At 36.5% G+C, this 19,036-nt stretch overlaps 1 pseudogene; it reads right to left on the bottom strand.

The window, feature by feature from the left end:
* Positions 1 to 976: 976 nt before the first annotated feature.
* LOC100917207 lies at positions 977 to 17,403 on the bottom strand (annotated as a pseudogene).
* Positions 17,404 to 19,036: the final 1,633 nt, after the last annotated feature.

The following is a 19,036-nucleotide window of genomic DNA, read 5'->3' as shown; positions in this document are numbered from 1 at the left end:
AGTTCATGCCCATTCATTTTATTTATTTAATAGAATTTTATTTTTCCAAATACATGCAAAGATAATTTTCAGCCTTCACTACTGTTAAATCTTGTATTCCAAATTTTTCTCCCATTCTTCCTCTCTCCCCCCTCCTCACAGCAGTAAGTGTTATAGGTTAAATATCTGTAGTTCTTCTAAACATATTTCCATATTCATCATTATGAACAAAAATGAAATCAGATCAAAAGAAAAAAAAACACAAGAAAGGGGGGAAAAAGCAAACAAACATGATCAACAACCACCAAAGGTGAAAATACTATGTTGTGATCTACATTCAGTCTCCATAGGTCTCTTTCTGGATACCTCTCTCTTTCCATCATGAGTCTATTGGAATTGCCTTGAATCACTTCATTGTTCAAAAGAGCCAAGTCCATTGCAGTTCATCATCACATAATCTTGCTGTTGGCATGTACAATGTTATCTTGGATCTGCTCACTTCACCTAGCATCAGTGTATGTAAGTCTTTCCCAGCTTTTCTGAAATCACCCTGCTCATCACTTCTTATAGAAAATAATATTCCATTATATTCATATACCATAACTTATTCAGCCTTTCCTCATCTGAGGGACATTCACTGAATTAATGTCCAGTTCCTTGTCACTACAAAAATGATTGCGCCATTTTCTTTTTTTTTTTTTTGTATAAAACTGGAAAAAGGAAAAGTGCCATCTTTATTTTTCCTAATAGAAACTTTTAAGCATCCTTTGAACACAAAATGTATATACAGATGATATAAGGCAGGCAGCCTCCTTTCTACGGGATGGGACAAACATTGCAAACCTGTCACTGGTGGAGAAGCCCCAATGGAACTGGTCAGGGAAAGGTTACTGTTGCTATACCTGGTCAGCTGATAAAATTGCCATTAAAAAAAAAAAAAAGGTCTTTTTTTGGGTTCTTCAAGTTTGCCTCTATTTTACTCTCTTGATAAAAAATTTCAGACTTTTGGGATCTGTGCGTGTTGATCTTCATCAAAAGGCTTGTTCTCTGGATCAGAGTTAGTGGTTTTCAAGTATCTATGATGATTAAGTTCATTGTCACTAATGTCCGGGGTATCCTAAATGGAACACAGGCTCCTGTGTTTGCTGGCTCCATTACAGTTTTTGTGAAGAAAAGCTTCACATTAAAGTTTGGAGAAAAGTATCTGTTGGCCTTGTCTTTATTAGCTTTTTCATGATTATTTTTGGATAATGTGAGTATGAGACCTTCTTTGTCATTATCTGATCACTAGATTCTGCCACTATTGATCTCTTGATCTCCACAAAGACTTCCATTTTCTACTTCGAGTTTTCCTCTGGTTCTGGTATGAAGAATGTATTTACCCAAAAGTGAAACATTTTGTCCTTTTTGAGCATCTTGTTCTGCTTGTGGAAGAATTCCACTTTAATGTCACTGTATACCATCAAAGGCACGGGGAATTCAAAATACATGTACTTTATCTTTCTGCCTTGTAGGCCCTAAAGGGGATGTATAGATCTTCACTTTCAGCTGGTATACTACAAATTGAGGATTGCAAGTTCCATCACTGAACATGGAATTGTTTCAAATATCATCTTGTGAAAGAGTTAGGCCATTGGTCTATAATCCAAATGGTGCTTTAACAGGTGGCTATAGTAATACATATAGTGCCTCTGGCTGGGAATAGTTACTCCTATTTTGTCTCTGGTTCTGACTTCCCCATAGAAATCTAGAGCCTCTTGTGCCTTTAAAAACTTTCCTCGATGTAATAAATATGCATAAATCATTACATCAGTTCGTCCCTTTTCTACTTTGCAGTGAATTGCAACAACATTATTGTCATCTTCACTTAGCTACAGGTCAAGATCCTTACAAAAGTGTTTGATGAGCTCTAGCTGGGATGAGTTGTCTTTAAAAGGATACTGTGCAACTCTACTGTTAAATTTAGTGGCATCATAATGTTTCAGCACATAGATTGTATATCTTATAATGATTTTTATGTTTTGAATCCAAAAACCTGACTATATCATTGATGTAACTCCTTTAGATGCTTTGTCTTTCTGCAGGAAACCCCATAGCATGCCTATTTCTTTAGGAACTTTTGAGCAATTAGAGTTAGTTTTAATCACATAGGAAGCGACCCCAATAACAACTCATTTAGAGCAAGAAGTTCTTCATTGTAGGGTGTCACAGATTTTTGTAAGCAGGATGATTTTGGAGAAGAAAGCATTTATCTCCCAAAGTTAACCTCTTTTATCCTGGAAAAGCATTCATCCATCTATTTTGGCAATGCCCAAGAGTATGAGCCAAAGCCCAACTATGTCATAGGAATATAACAGGAAGCTCATTACTGGAAAACTATCTGATAGATTGTATTTTTATGAAAGGCTCATAGTGTTCTGTTTCCTTTTAAATCACTCAAAATTAAATCAATTTATTTTGTTATTTAAAAAAATAATTTGCAAATTCTGTTTTTCTCTCAAAATTTCAGTATTTTTTTTGCCTTTATAAGCTGTATGCTCATTTTTATTTGATATTTTCTAATATGAGTACCTACTATTAGGTATACATGTCCCTTCTCCTTCCTTCTTTCCTTCCCTCCCTTCTTCCTTCTCTCCCTCACTCCTACCCCTTCCTCCCACCCTCCCTCTTACCCTTTCTTCCTTCCTTCCTTCCTTCCCTCTTTCCTTCCTTCCTTTCTTCCCTCTTTCCTTCCTTCCTTTCTTCCCTCCTTCCTTCCTTTCTTTCTTCCCTCCTTCCTTCCTTCTCTCCTTCCCCTCTTCCCCCTTCCTTCCCTCTTTCCTTCCCTCCTTCTCCCCAATTACTGTAGCCCTATTTATACAATTTAAAGTTATTTTCACGAACCATTTGATTTCAGTTCAAGTTTTACTGTATTTCTAATTTACCTAAACAACTAATTTAAACTGAAGTTGTTTCATTAGATTTCACTTCATTTTGGTTTCTTTTAGATTTCAAGTTTCCTTTTTCTGGGAGCACCTTGGGATTCACCTTCAGTCAGAATTCCCAGTCAGGGCTTGCTTGGTGCCCTTAGATTGGTTGTTTAAAAGTCATTAACAAGAGAAGGGTAAATGAACTCCAATTCTACCTACTTTGATTCTTCTAAATCCACCTATACTGTTCCTAAAGTTTTTCTTATTGTATCACTTCCCTGAATCTCTTGTATTTTGAGGAATCTCTTCTAAACATATCTTATGACTGATAAGACAGTTCTTAAAATGCAAACATCAGTTTTAAATCAATGCCTAATCACTTAAAAGGTGCCTTTTAAGGATTAACTGATCTCATTGAATTTTTTGTTTTTGTTTTAATTAAATTTTACTACCCCATAAACTCATCAAAATACTTTATAAAGATATCCAAGTTATAACTTAGAAATCAAACAAATTGATTATTTCTTCACACATTTGCTTTGCAAATTATTTTTTGTGTCTTAGTTTTTAATTAATTTCTGTATTTTTCTTTCATCTCATCTGTTTCCAATATGGCCAATGTTGGAAACAGAGAAAAAAAGAGAAATTTGTCTTTTTTTGAGCCCTTTTTTGAAAATTTATTTTATAGCCTGTTTCTTTTGATCATTCCAAAAGAAAAAGCATAGGTAAAACAATTGTTAGCTGTGGATTAGCAGAAAGCACAAACAGCATAAACAAAACAGATACATATTTCCCATTCTCTTAAAGATTTTCCTGATTATATAAGGTTATTTTCTATCTGAAGTAAAGAACCTACTGTTCCTAAACTTAGTTTTAGACACGCACAGAACATATATAACAAGATAGAACATTAAATGAAGCCTGAAGTCAAGATCTTAGCTTGTTTTGAAATAAAAAAGAAACCATAGAGTGAAATCTAATGATACCATTGCAGTTTAAATTAGTTGTTTAGCTACATTAGAAACAAGGTAAAACTTATGCTGAAATCAATTGATTCATGAAAATAAGTTTAAAATGTATAAGTATAGAACTTATGACCATTTTGTAATTAGGGTCCTTCTGTCAACCTAAGGTAACTCTTCTGGTTCCTAATTATGTAAATGTTTTTAGAATCCTATCAATGAAACATGTAATCTAGTAACTGTACAAATTGCTTTAGTCCAATTTGCCAAATGGACTTATCCATTTAAAGTGCACTTTGTATTTAGAACAAGTCTCTAATAGATAGAAGAGGTGGTTAAAATTCCATTCCTCTTTGCCAAAGTATAACCACAGAAAGAAAAACTGAGAATGATGAAAAATTTAGCAATGTTAGTATTTCATTTGCTCTAAGCAGATTATGGGAGATTGTTCAATAAAATTCTATAACTTTATTAGTAATCAACAGTTTTGACCAAAACAATCCACTAAACCATTTGTATTCTCACACCAAACTTTACGTAGATAATAGCTTTTTCTTTTGTAATCCCCTGACAAGGAGTCTGTCCTTGTCCAAGTTGGAATCCTGAAGGATGCATTTCTCCTCTTATGCTTGATTTATCTCTGCTGAAGGCATTCCTGAGCATGAGGGGTGCTCTTCAGAAGAATTTTACCTGAAAGAATTGGATTAAATTCTACAGATACCTGTCTTTTGGCTTATTCCATCTAGAAGTTCTCCAATCGTAGATGCTAGAGATGATCCACCTTCAGTTACGAATTGAGGGAGTTAATCTTCCAACTTCCTGACTTCCCCCATGTGGGTGAATTTTATACAATTAACACTATAATATTCAGGAATGTCTTGGCAAATTCTCCAATATTTTCAATTCATAATTTCTGGGCTTAATCTGTACAGTCATAACTAAGTTATAGTAGTTATAACTTAGTTGTAGTTTTAGTTATAATTAAGACCAGTCAATTAGGATCTAAAGGTTCTTTATAAGTAATTATTCAGCCAAATTTTAAACTACTTTCCTTTAAAACTTTTTAAGAATTTTTAATATTTTCAATAACTGACTTAAACCTTAAGCACATACAAGTAAAAATCACCTTTTCCCTTTCTTGATTATGTAAAACCAAAATGAACCTTCTCATGTGGTCTGAGAAAGGTGGGATTGTCATAGTCCTTGACAGTTTACCATTGAGATGGGAAATCTCTTTCCTAAGGATTTTGAGTCTGGCCATAAATGATTGTTCCTCAAGATGTCAGAGCACTTGAGTGAGGAAATACTCCTTCAAACCCTACCCATCCAGGGATCTCTCATAGGCTCCTGTGGATGGCTTCCTCACTCTGCTCTGAGCCACTGAAAGTTACTCTAAACCAATTTGAGAGATTTCTTTACTGATGAAAAAAATGATTAAATAACTCTGCGTTAAAAGAATTTAAAAGTAAAAATATCTATTTTAACCCTGCCAACAGGAAGTTTTAATATTAGCTAGATGACTAGCTGGCTGAAAATGAGGAACTAGCAATTTTACTGCTGACTCTCCCTGCTCTTAATGAAATTTAAGAAAGAAAAATGGAGAGAAAAAGGTAGGCTGTGTATAAAGTTAAAATTATTGCCATATATTTTTTTTTATCAGAACAGAATTTGAGTACTCTGGAGCTTATAAATTTAGTTAGATCAGTCACAAATTCAAACAGTCTCTCTTAGCCCAATTGAGACCCTTGTTAAAGAAGATGAATTTAGGGTAAATCAAGGCAGACTCACCAATATTGATGAGACTTACTTATCTCAGGCTCAGAGAATTTGGGTGCAGACAGAAAGGGGAGTCCAACCTTCCAAAACTGGTATCTATGGGGAAGCCATCAGCGAACAATCCATCTGTTCTGAACTTCCTTTTTGAGTCCCTTTCAGGAGCCAGATAAAAGAGGACCTTACATCCTTGTCTCATCTTGGGGTGTCCATTACTTTGGGGTTTGAAATTGTCCAAGCTACAACAAAAGAGACTGAGGCAGAGCTCTTAGTCAGTGGCACTTTATTCAAGAGTCCATGGACCCCTTTAATGAAGCAGACCTATCTTCATGATCTTAGATGCTTTTTTATTTTAGGAACTTGTATTTATAATTTCATAACAAATATGCAACAGATGCAGAGTTAAATACAGAATCTCAGTGGTTGATAGACCTTGCTCATGAAGGCCAAAAATGACTTAGTAGGGAGGTAATGTGGATGTAGCCTGAGGCATCTCCACAGATTAAGTGGTCATAAAATGGTCACTTGCTCATGTTCGAAAGATAGAATGGTCCAGAGGCACACAAGTAAATTTGAGGACTTTCCATGTAATTGAGTCACCTAGACCATACTGGACTTGATTATCTTGGCAAGAAAAAACAAGGGTGGAACACCTTTAGTTAGCTTCGTATGATTAAGCAAGGGAAATTAGAATATGTAGCTCACACCTCTAGATCCTTTTAAACAGAACAGATTACCACTACCCCAGTGGAATCATATCAAATTGACTCATACTGATTGGAATAGAATAGGGGTCCTAATGGATTTTTTCCTTACAAAATCTTAGACACTGATGCTATAGAGACTGTAGATACTTTACCCACTGGTCACATAGTAAGCAAGAACAGTAGATGATAGTGAATAGTAGCAATGGAGATGCCCAGCAACAGTGGAGGTATCCAGCTCAGAAAATGGGAGAGAGAACAGGGTAACAGAGGGTTCCCACTTGAAATTGGAAGCCAATTTCCCAGTGAATTTGTCAGCAGATATCTCAAGTCTTTGCAGTATCGAAGAGATGAGTTGCCTCATACATGAGTGTTCCCTGGCCATAGATATTGCTTAAACCTGTGCTTCACCTTGGGTGTTCTCTGTGGGTGTCTTCTCTCTCTTCTGATAGTGGGTCATTTCACCCCTCTGTCTACTCAATAAATCTGTCCTCATTTAATGAGCTTTTCCTGCTTGATTCAGTATCTTTTTTCAAACAAATGTGTCCTTTCATTATCTGGTACAATGTAGGGTAGAAACTTTGTTTTTCTGTAGATACTGACTGTTCTCCACATGTGCCACTACTCTATTGTAGTCTAGGAGGAATTCAGCTCTAAGGGAAGCCACAGGGGCTGTAGAGGGTTCTATGAGTCTCTGGGAGACACTGAAATCTTTCCCTGTAGTCTTTTCTTTATTCCTTTCATTGGTCTTGTAAATCCTATGTAGTTGCTGAGATCAGCAGGATTTTTGATCAGACGACCTTGAGAGGTCTTTTGTAGGTTTCCTAGGCAAAGTCTGTATGGTAGAAGTCATAGGTCTATTTTGGAAAATTGATGAAATGTGATAACTGCTTGTTTAAGTTGTGAAGTAGCAGTATGATGCTAAGGAAAGAATATTGGATTTGGGATCCCCATACCTGAATTTCACACTGAAGTCTAATCCATATTATAATTTGTGTGATCTTGGGCCAGTCACAACTTCTCTGAGCCTCAGGTGTCTCATCTATAAAATGGTGATAATGACAGGCATCCTTTCCTCAAACAGTGGTTGTTAGGACCAAATGAGATAACTTATTTTCAAGTTAGTTGTGAGTGAAGTAGTTTATCCATCTGATCTTTTGTACCTTTACTCACTACCTTGGTCTATCCCCATCCCTGGAATACTGATTCTATCTTCTCACCTTCCCATCTCTCTTTCAATGCCTGGTTCAAATGTTTTCTCTTAGAAGTTCCCCCTGTGATGCCCATCAACTGAGGAAGAACTGAATAAATTGTGGTAATATGATTATGATGCAGTATTATTGTTATGGTAAATGATGAGTAGGATGCTTTCAGAAAAAACTAGGAAAGTGCTCCATGAACTCAAGCAAAGTCAAATGCACTGTATACAAACTAAGGGCAATGTTCTGGAATGACCAGGTATTGTCAGTAATACAGTGATCCATGACTACTCTGAAGGACTTATGATGAAAAATACTATGCATATCCAGAGAAGGAACCAATTGTGTCTGAATACAGGTTGAAGCATACTCTTTTTTTAAACGTTATTTTTCTTGAGCTTTTTTTTTGCCGGGGGGCGGGGGGGGAGAAAGATCTATGTTTTCTTTCACAAGATAACTTCTATGGAAATATTTCATGTAATTTCACATGTGCCCTCTCAATTTGGTGGGGTTGGAGAGGAAGGAAGGGAAAGATTCTGGAACTCTTAAGTTTTTAAAAGCAAATGTTTAAAATTGTTTTACATATAACTGGGAAAAACAAAATAATAAATACAAAGAGTTCTGCCTGATCAATCCTTCCTCAGATTTTACCAATCTATGATTCTGCCTTTTGTTTCTGTATCTGTCTTGTACTTACATTACTAATTTATGCACTGAGGTTATTCTATGGTTATAGTATATTTGTACATGTGTCATCTCCCTTTCATGTGCTCTATGTAGATGTTCTGTGACATCAACATTTGGCTCTTATTTTTTTTAATTATAAATTTTTATTTTTCCAGAAAGAGATACAAAGTATGTTTCTGAGGTTCCTTTCCCCAAAGTACAGTTACACTATATATAATAGACTACTTTCTAACTTGTGATAACATTCCAGACAGGTTCTTAAGACTTTTTGGAATCGTTTGCTTTTATCAATCTGTGCATCTCCTCTAATGCTTTGCCCTGAATCCTTGTACATAGTGGATACTATGGTGATTGAATGAGTGAATACAGAAGCTATGGTTAGTGCCAATTCAATGAAAGATATGAAATAAATATCATCACCTACCCTGCTTTGTTTAGTACATATTTTACCTCAGAATGTTATTTGGATTTTAGCTGTCCATTTCCAAGAGTATCGTACCATTAAACTTTTTTTTCTAAAGGAAATTCTACTTATATATTCTATTACTTCTCTGTGAGTGAAATAGTCTAATTTTATTAAGAATGTTCTGAAAATTCTTGATGCCAGGGATACTCAGAAATGCATTTCCATGGTAACACAGGTCAGAGAATGGGGCCCTTGAGTCCTTTGTCACTTCTTCAGGGATTAAAAAAAGGAAGAAAATAATTTTCTTTTGCTTTCATATGTGGTTTTGGTACCCTGGAACAATTTTGCGCTAATAAGAAGCTTTACACATTCCTTGGCCTGTTTTCCAATTCACTGTTGAATCACATTAGCGAAGCACAGTTTTTAGCTGGAGCAGGATTTTTGCTTTTGATCTATTTTGGTGGCTTTGAAGGCTGGTACTGGTAGCTGGTGGTGTGGTGGGCAGGGGTGTAGCATTAGGCTTTTACCCATCTACAGGCTCTCGGATGAAGTGAAACACTTACAATTTTTGCTCTTAAAGGAATTTCTCATTTTCTTGGCTATTTGTCTCATTGTTGATTCTTTCCAATGTGGACATTCCTCTACTTACAGAATTGTGCTGCTTCTACTTGAGGACTGGCCATTGAGATTTTCATTTTGAATGTCATTTCTGTATGGCAGCATGTCACAAATGGCAGGAAGACTTGGAGATGCTGGCACATCATTTTCTCTTCGGATGCTATCTTAGGGACCTTTGTAGAGTGACTTCAATTTCCTCTGCTTGACAGATCTTATCTTATCAACAGCTTAAAATATATTTACAAATACAATGCAATCACTATAGCTCTGCTTTAGATGCTAGGGTATTCCGTAAGCCATTGATCTTTATTACAGATTTGCAGAGTATTTCTAAATATGCCAGTAATTATACATCTGGGCTTTCACCAGCAGCTACTGTTGGGCGATCTCTCTTTTTCCACGTTGGGTAATTTATGGGAGCTCTGGATGAAAATATATTCTAAAGTGTAAGGCCGACTTGTTAAGCCATTTTAATGATTTTTATCTGCTCCACCATAATTCTAGAAAACTGTTCTTTATGCCTCCTGAAATGGTATATGGAAATACTGCCTAAAAAGAGTTCCCACTTGTACTCTTTTCTTTTTCCCTCAGTACCAGATATTCCCGATTTTGCATATCCAGTACCTTAATGTGTGCTGAATAGCTCAATCCATAGTAAATGCAGATTAAATTAGCAGCTAATTAGATGTTCTTTGTTCTTAACTGTATTAATCTCTTTATTAAGTGCCCCTTGGAGAATTATTTCTTTTTATAGACACACTTCTCTCTTATTTAGTTTCTTTCAGTGCAGTTGCATATGGAACATTTACAAATCCACATGTGTTTTAGTGTTATTTGGAGTTAGTTGGGGTAGCCTAATCCAATTTCTGGGATGCAAGGTGATGTTGATGCACTTTGGTGGTGGATATGGTTTGTTACATCACTTATATCCTGTCTTTTACTGAAGCACCATCTTTTTTGCACTTTTTAAATGTTCTCTCTCTCTCTTAAAATTAATTTATAATTCTGAATCAAAGCAACATCAAGTTGTGCATGGAAGACTGGTAATGTCTTTGTGAGAACTTACACGTCTAGACAAATCACTTAGTCACTGCTAGAAGTTTACATCAGAGCTACCTAACTTTCTAGAGGTGGGGAATTTTTCCACAAGTGAAATCATAGGTCAGAAATATATAACATACATTATTATTGTTGACAACGTTTTGAATTTATTTCTCTCTGTAAATGTTTGTTCAATTCCAATAGAACATAAATTCCCTGAGGGTCCTTTCTTAGGGGAGAGGGTCATTGTAACTACGATGCATGTTAGTACGATGCCATGTATGTAGTGGGCGTTTAATAAATGTTGTTCAACTTGAATTCTACTGTCCTGTGTTCTGAGAGTGTCTCAGCCAGGTTTCCTTTGAGAATAGAGTCCAGGCAAAATCTCATCTATGAACATTTCTGCCTAGTATTAATACATTTCTTTTAATATAATCAGGCAGAATTCTCAAGCCCAGAGTGGTTTCCATTTCCAAAGGCTTCAGTGGAAGATACAGTCAGTCAGTGGTATTCTGGGACAGAAAGGAAATGAGAATACATATGTAAGACAGATCAGGTTTGTTTGGCCTGGGATGCTTTTCTCTGTGGTTAGTCAGAGCCATTCTCCCAGTGTTGATGGGATATCCATAAGGTAGTGGATATTTTCTTTAAAATAATAAAATCATTGTCATTCATCCTGCTATTGACAGCTAGATAGTATGAATGTCAAGCCTTGAGGTTGGAAGCCCTGAGTTCAAATCTACCTTTAGAACCTTGAACAAGTCACTTAACTTTGTTTACCGCAGTTTCTTCATTTCTAAAATGGGGACAATAATAGCACCTATCTCCCAGGGTTATTTTGAGAATCAAGAGATGATGATTTTAAGACACTTAGCTTGATGCTTGGCTAACTTTATAAATGTTAGCTATTCATGTTTTTATTTTTGTAATTATTTTTAAGTAATGCACAAACCCTGTAACTCTGTTTCTTAGGTCTTGCATGCTGTTTTCTTTTGGGGTGAGGATATTTCCCCCCAACTAACAGTATTCATGTTAATCTTATTCCAGGTCTGCTTTCCTTTTGGCTTTATTTTCTGATAATTATTTTTTTTTCTATCCAATTCTCTCCTCCTTTTTTCCCCTTAGAACAAGAGTTCAGAAAGTTGCCATGTACTATTCCTTCCTGGGTATCCTTACCTCTTCTTGCATAAGGCCATTTCTAAAAATCCTTCTAAAAACTCTGAAAGACTCACTATTTAACAACAGTCCCTAGAAATAAAGGAAATAGTATCTAAATATTTAATATGTTTGTGTGTATATGTGTGTTTGTGAATATATATATATAGTGCATGTACATGAAAACATGCTATAACATGATTTCATGTGTTTCTAAAAATCACAGATTTGCAAAATCAAGCACAGTGCTTACGGAAAGAATGAAGTTAGGGATATGATTCAAAAATTTTACCTTTATTTTCAAAGGTAGGGAACTGATTAGAAAAATGGTATGGTTTTATACTTATTAAATGTTTAATAAATAAATTGCAGTCACATTTGTGACTTCATGCTGCTACTTAGCTTCATAGTAGTTTCCCAAGGCTCTGATGGGCAAAATCGAAGATGAAGGTAGCTGCAATGGGGCAGAAATCACAGGGTACCTGACTTATTTTCCCTCAGAGGTATTTCTTTAGCTTTCCCTACTGCCCTTTGCTTCTAAGGGAGCAACATCAAGCTTTTCCATTAACATGCCTTTGGGATACAGCCAGAGGTTAATTTTTTCAAGATAGTCACAACTATCTGTAGGAACCAAATTATGCCTGATGAAACATGTTTTTTTTTTCCTCAGATACTAAGAGAGGCCTTTCTTCAGAGAAGCCAAGTGGTTGGATTTGACATTGTTTCAAAACCTCTGTATGCAAAACCTGTATCATTGCCTTTTTCTAAGGACATATTTAAATTCAGCAGGTATCCTACTTTTGTTGTTCTCTTAAGAAATCCTATTTTGTGATTTAATCTATGAGTGGTTTAAATGCTTTAAATTTTACTCACAGCTGTAAATTTTTATAAATTTAATAGGAAAAAAACCTCCACACAACACCTTTGTCTCTCTGGAGACATGAAGACATTAACATTTAATGGCTGAAAAACGAAATTCACCTGTATAGGAAGTCTGAATTCTATTAAGGAAAGGTATAGAGCCCATTAAAGTACGATAGTTTTCAGAGGCCATATTAATGGAAATGTAAAACTTTAATGCTTAGACTGCATTTCAGTTACTAAACTTTATTAATGGGGCTCAGTGAAACAATTGTTTACAGTAGGTCTTAGGTTCCAGGGAAACCTCATGCCTATGTTATTGGTCTTTTATTCAAAATCTGTCACTTGTAGTTGCTGCAAAGCAACAGATTTATTAGGAAATACAAATTGATTTATTAAACTCCTAGATGGCTAGTGCAAGCAGATAAGGGGCCAGGTTTTCTCTTTGGAAAAAGGGATGAGAGCCTAGAAGCAGAGTCTTATGCTTTCAGAGCATGTGAAAAATTATAAATCAGGGACAGAAGTGTTTAGACTTTGACTTTTGGGAGATTTGACTAGTCCAGATTTTCATCTTATTGTCAATAAAGATGCTAAAAATGCTACATTTACTTTCATAATGAGCTATTTTAATAGAGCACAAACTTTTTTTTTTGGTAATAAGTACTTTTTAATGGTAGGAAGTTTGCCAGCTAGCAAGTTGTATTGCCCTGGACCCTTCGAGGTTAATAGGGTACTAAGCTGATTCATCCTTTCTTAAAATAATTGAGTACTCTTGTTAGGGATCATTTAATTTGGGCAACAGGCATAAGACAAAAGGCATAAGAAGGCTCCAGTGCCTTAAAATCTAATGAGAAAATGATTATTATATTTTATCTTAATATTATTCTCTTTGGGGGGGGCAGTTTCTTAAACAAAAAATGTGCCTGATACAGATGGGAGTTAATCTTTTTACAAAGTGGGAAAATGTCAGAAGAAGTCTTCTTATGGACCTATTTGGTTTACTGCAGGAGTTTTGTTTTTCTTTTCAGATCACTCGATACATCTCATGAATAAACTATTAGTTTAAGAATCTACTTTAGTAGCAATTAGCTGTAGCATGTAACTATTTTGAGAGTGGGCAAAATGGGCATTAACACTATACATTTGGGGTAGTCATTCTGTTGTTTTGCTTAAGATATGCTGTAGATAATAAACCATGAAAATCAAACTGAACAATGAACAGTTACAATGGAACAATATAATTAGCTACCTAAGGGTCAAGTTAAATTAAGGAAGCCACATCTTATATAATGGAACTCAGAAAAACCAATAAAGAAGCTGAGCTTGCTCAGCTCCAAAATAAAAACTTTTCCTTTTGTTCTGTCCTAAACCTCAGATTCTTTTTTTTTTTGTTTGTAATAGCTGACATTTATATAGCTGCCATTAACTTTTCAGACTGCTTCACATTGGATTTTGACTTTATGTCCTTACAACTGTTGTAATGGGAGAGCTTTTATCATCTCCAACTTGCAGATATAATAACTAAAGCTCAGAAAGGTTAAATAAGCCTTTTGGAAGTAATCATCATAATAATGATAATAATAAGAATATAGCCAACATTTATGTAGCTCTTACTATATGTCGGGTATTCTTCTAAGTGCTCTACCATTATTATTTCCTTAACCCTTATAACCTTGCAAGGTAGGTGCTATTAATATCCCCATTTCAAGAGAAAACTGAACCAAACAAGATTAATTTACTTGCTCAAGTCACAAACCTAGTATCCAAGGCTGGATTTGAATTTGGGGCTTCCTAATTCCAGGCTTGGTGCTCTGTCCATTCCGCTATCTGCTACCCGGTATTTTTGTAGCGATAGATCTGATTAAGAACCCTGCTTTCTCAATGCCCAACCATACACAGTTTCCTGTGTATGTCTCCTGCCCTTCTGTTGGAGATTCAATTAGATTATTCTCACATTTGGAGCTAGGAGAGGGGGTCTGGGATTTTTCAGTCCCAAATTACCCATTTTTCTACTTAGAAAAGTAAACCCTCTCATAGAAAGTTTGAATCATTCCTGCATTAGACACTTTACTAAAATACAATCTTTTTATTTTAGTAAAATAAAGACTATTTTGTTTAGTACTCTACTACTGTATGACTATTGGTCATAATCGTACATAGCCAACATTTACATCATACTTTGCTTTGTAGAGTGCATTATATCTCATCTGATCCTCACGGCAAACTTGTAAGGTAGGTACTAGTTATCCCTGTTATATGGGTGAGGAAACTGAAACAGAGAGAGGTTGTTATAAATCTAGGATCACACAACTAATAAGGATCTATTGGCTAAATTAGAAAAGATCTTCCCAAGTCCACTATTCTGTCTGCTGGACTACCTAGTTGTATTGAGGAAAAAGTGATGTAGAAGGGATGGGGGTTCCTGGCAGTAATTGGCCATTCCATCTAAGAATTTGTGAAAGGGAACAGAAAGCTCCATATGTGGAATTCAAATTTCAACAGATTCAGGGAAAGGATAGCTAGCATCCAATGGAGTAAAATGTCTCCTTGTCAGTCTTCCTAGAATTTATGAGAATTTCAGTTAAATTCAGGAAAATGTTATCAAGTACCATTTAGGCAAATATAAAGACCAAAGCAAAACATTTCCTGTTCTCTAGGAGCTCTCCTAATCTGTCAGGAGAGGAACTATCTCCTAAGTTTTTGCTCTTTTCCTCTACATTATTATTTACCTACTTAAGTAAAAATAAAATGTAGGGGATATCAACTTTTTCTGAACCTGTCATTAACCAGTTGAAGAGAAGGGAGAGTGTGAACTAGATGGTGAAGGCAGGATTTCAAGGTTGGCTTTGGGCATGTTAGGAAGGGCATTCTAGGCAGGATGGATCACACCATTGCACCTGTACAGGTACAGAAGCCTGGGCAAGAGGGTATGTATGCAGAAACTGGGGGAGATAAGGCTGGACACCTGGCATATTGGCTTCCCTATGAAGGGCCTTGACTATCAGGGTTGGAATTTGGGACTTTGACCTGTATAAGGATAAAAAAATTTTGTTTAAATATTACTATATAAAATTGATATGTTGGGAAGATCACTCTTTAGCAAACTCCTCAAAACTCTTTGAGATGCTTCACTGGGAAGTAAAAGTTCTGGTAGGCTAGGGAGCTTTTGATTGTACTAGCTACAGACTGTGCTTGCTGTGCGAATACTAGCCTAGCTAAACGGGGAGATTATTGCCTCCATGCTGGTCCTGTGAGATAAAGAAAGACGTAAAATAACCCATAACCATCAAGTAAGTTTCTAGCTTTTGCAGTGCTCAAGCCATAAAGGTAGAAAATGGGGCAAGGTTTATTAGGCTTATTTTTTTAATTAAAAAAAAAACACAGCATGGGAGATAATCAGGATTACTTAGTTTAAAAAACATTTATAAACACTAATTGTATTTTTCTTGGTATTCTAAACATGAGGTCTTTGGCTAGTAAGCAATGTGTAGACATTCAATTCATTTCATGTGACAAAGCATATCTTAATCTACTGCTCTGCATCACATACTGTGCTGGGCCTTAGGAATGACAAGGCCAAAATGTACCAGTCCCTGCTCTCTCAAAATTTAACATTTTGCTGATGGAAGGTGATATGTGTGCTAATGGGTCAATACATGGTTATTTTGTGGGGGAGGAAAGGGAGAACCCAAAAAGTGGAAGATGAAGAAAGGTCTTTTGCAGGTGGAGGCTTTGAAGGGACTTTGTGATTCTGAGATCTTGTTCCTAGAAGAACAGAATTGAATGCCTCTAAAATATTGGTTGGATAATCTGTGGAAGATTTAGGGGAGGACATGGATCCCAGTGGCACAGGATGAGAAAACACAGATTGATTTTGATTTGGACTTTTGGAAGGAATTCTTAGATTGATGATTTCATGTATTCATTGATTTATTAAAGCATAAATTATCTCTAAAGATCTGAAGAACTTATGATACCCCAGAATTTAATTAGCAAATCATCCATTAGGTTCAGTGCTTTGTTTGCCTACTGAATTTCAAATCACTTTCACTGTTTATTTCATCCTCTAAAACAATTCAATTGGGGTAGATGGAGGGCAAATGAAGAATCCGAGATCCAGCTTAAGTAACAGAGTTGGGACTAGAACCTGGACCTCCTGATGTCCAGTCCAGGGACTTGGGTTTTTTACTTAACAGTTCCTGTAGTAAGAGTTCATCATATTCCATTCTTAGTTGGCAAAACAAATTTCACTTTAAAAGTGGAGTGGATTGTGGATAGCAAAAAAATTTCTCTGGAAAATATGTCTCTTGGGGGTCAGAACAAGCCAATATGCTTGACTAACTTGCATTCTTGACAGCAGAAAAACAAATGAAAAGCAGTGAGCATTAATCACTAGAAAGCCCGGGTTCCTCTCCCACATAGCTTAGTAAAGGCAGCCTCGCCCTGACCCTCCTTTTTTTTCCTTCAGAGGGAAAGTGTTTTCTATCTGCCTTGCCATTTTATGCAGAGTGAGGCAGCACCCTTGGAAGGTGTCTCATTTATTTGTCATCTTCCTTGAATGCCTAGAGAAGAAAAATAGCAAAACAGGTTCCTTTATATACTAATGGCTTTAAAAAACATATTCTGCAATGTTAGAACTTCAAAGGACCAACTCCCACTTTTTACAGATGAAAAAACTATGGTCCATGATAATGATTCAGCTTGCCCAAGGCCACATACTTGGCTAAAAGAAGCCTAGAACTCAGGTCTTCTGATGCAGACTAATGCTTTCCTTCAACTGTTACTGCCTCTTGTTTGCCTTTGTCTACATAGGGGGTTTGAGCAAATTCCTCCTTTAGCTTGGTGAATCTTCCATGGACAAGCTTTTGGCACTGGTTCATGTGTGAGTTTTTCCCCTGGAGGTTTCTCCAGGATGAACTGGTTGGCTCTTACTGGTAGGTCAAACTGTTCACCTTCTAAAGAAGATGATCTTGGGCTATCCTTTAAAAGGGAATCTTTTCCCCTCTTTTTCTTCTGGAAGGATTTTTGATGGTGATAGTGTTTCACTTCCTCACAGAAGCCATCACTGTCTGCTTTGGGATGAGGCACACCAATGCTCCATCTCTTCATCCAGTCCGACCATGTCCTCCCATTATGAGAGCTTCTTGGCCCCCAAAATAGCAAAAGCTTGGACAGTGGAAATTCCTGGAGTGGTACATTGGCAAAGCAGACATGTTTATGCTTTCCCTTGACTTCATCTCATTTAACCATTGACCCAAGTCATCTCACAGTCAGTCTGCTTCGCCTCCCGCTGTGCTCCTCCCCACTTGGCCGAGCATCCTCCTTCCATACCTGGGTCTCCTAGAATTCACGTTCCAGGTCCCAGGTAAGGTGATCCAGTCATTTTTGGAGATCCTGCCCCAGAACCCAAGACACCTGACTAGTGACTGTTTGTAAACTAGCTCACTTAAATAATTCTCTCTATTGCCTGGCCCAACTATGCTTCTCTTTTAAAACATTTGTATCTCCAGTGCTTAACTCAGTGCCTGATATGTAGCAAACACTAACTGAATATTACTTCCTTTTTGGTATTGTTCACTTTGAGTGAGAGACAAGTTCCTAGGAAATGATGAGTTCTTGACCCTGGCCTTAGTGAGATAATAGTGTTATTTGTAAACCAAATAGCAATTGTAGAATAGTCAGCTAGTGGAAACTCAGATCTGGCTTTCTAGCAAGAAAAGTAGATTTCCTAGGCAATGTACCTTTTGGTGAGATCATATAATATGGCCTCTAAGTGCTGGGTTGAGCACTAACAGGGAAATAATAAGCATTTGTTAAGTTCTTACTGTATACCAGGCAATTAAAAAATGAAATAATTCTTATTCACAGAGCTGATATTCTTTTAGAGGAGACAACATATACCTGTGTGTGTGTGTGTGTGTGTGTGTGTGTGTGTGTGTGTGTGTGTGTATACATAAAACAATCCAAAGTAGTTAAAAAGAAGGTGGGAATTTATGAGCAGGTGAAGAAGTCATGAATGTTTCAAGTAGAAGGTACTGTTTTATTTATTCATTTACCCAAGAAGTGTAGGCATTTTGTGGTAGTGAATAGAATCCTGCACTTGTAGGTTAACAAGACCCATGTCTGAATCTTGTGGCAGGTACTTACAATCTGTATGACATTGGGCAAGTCACAATTTCTTAGTCTATAACATGCATATAACACCTATTGGTCCTAACTCAGGCTTGTTGGGAAGTTCATGTTGAATGTATGCCAAGACTTTTACAAATCTTAAAAGCCTATTTAAGTGTCATTTATAGTCCCAATGGATGGCAAGCTTCTGGGGCACAGAAACTTTGCATTTTTATCAGTAAATCCCCAGGACTAGCATATTTCCTGACATACAGTAAGAGATTATTACATGCTTATTGCATTAGATTGTGTGGAGCCAAACATTTACTTCTATGTGTTGAACATCCTGTTAGAATGGGGGAGAAAATAATAAGTGCCAGGGTTCCTGACTGAAGCAGGTAGTAGCATAGGACTGAGAAAAGACATCTACACAGATCATCATTGTGCAAGATGGGCTGTGGCAAGGTCCAAAGACAGGCACAGAGAGTGTGCAAAGGGAGGCAGAGGGACTCATGGGATCCCAGGATGCCATGATGAAGACTATCTGTTTTACTAGTATTCCATGTTGGCCAGCAGCCTTCTCTTACTTTTAATGGGCCCATTATTCCCTTTTCTTAATATCTATTCTTTT

The sequence above is a fragment of the Sarcophilus harrisii genome, chromosome X, assembly GCF_902635505.1.
Source record: "Sarcophilus harrisii chromosome X, mSarHar1.11, whole genome shotgun sequence".
In the NCBI taxonomy this organism is placed as follows: domain Eukaryota; kingdom Metazoa; phylum Chordata; class Mammalia; order Dasyuromorphia; family Dasyuridae; genus Sarcophilus; species Sarcophilus harrisii.
Note: the sequence above shows the minus strand (reverse complement) of the source record. Positions and strands in the feature narration are given on the sequence as shown.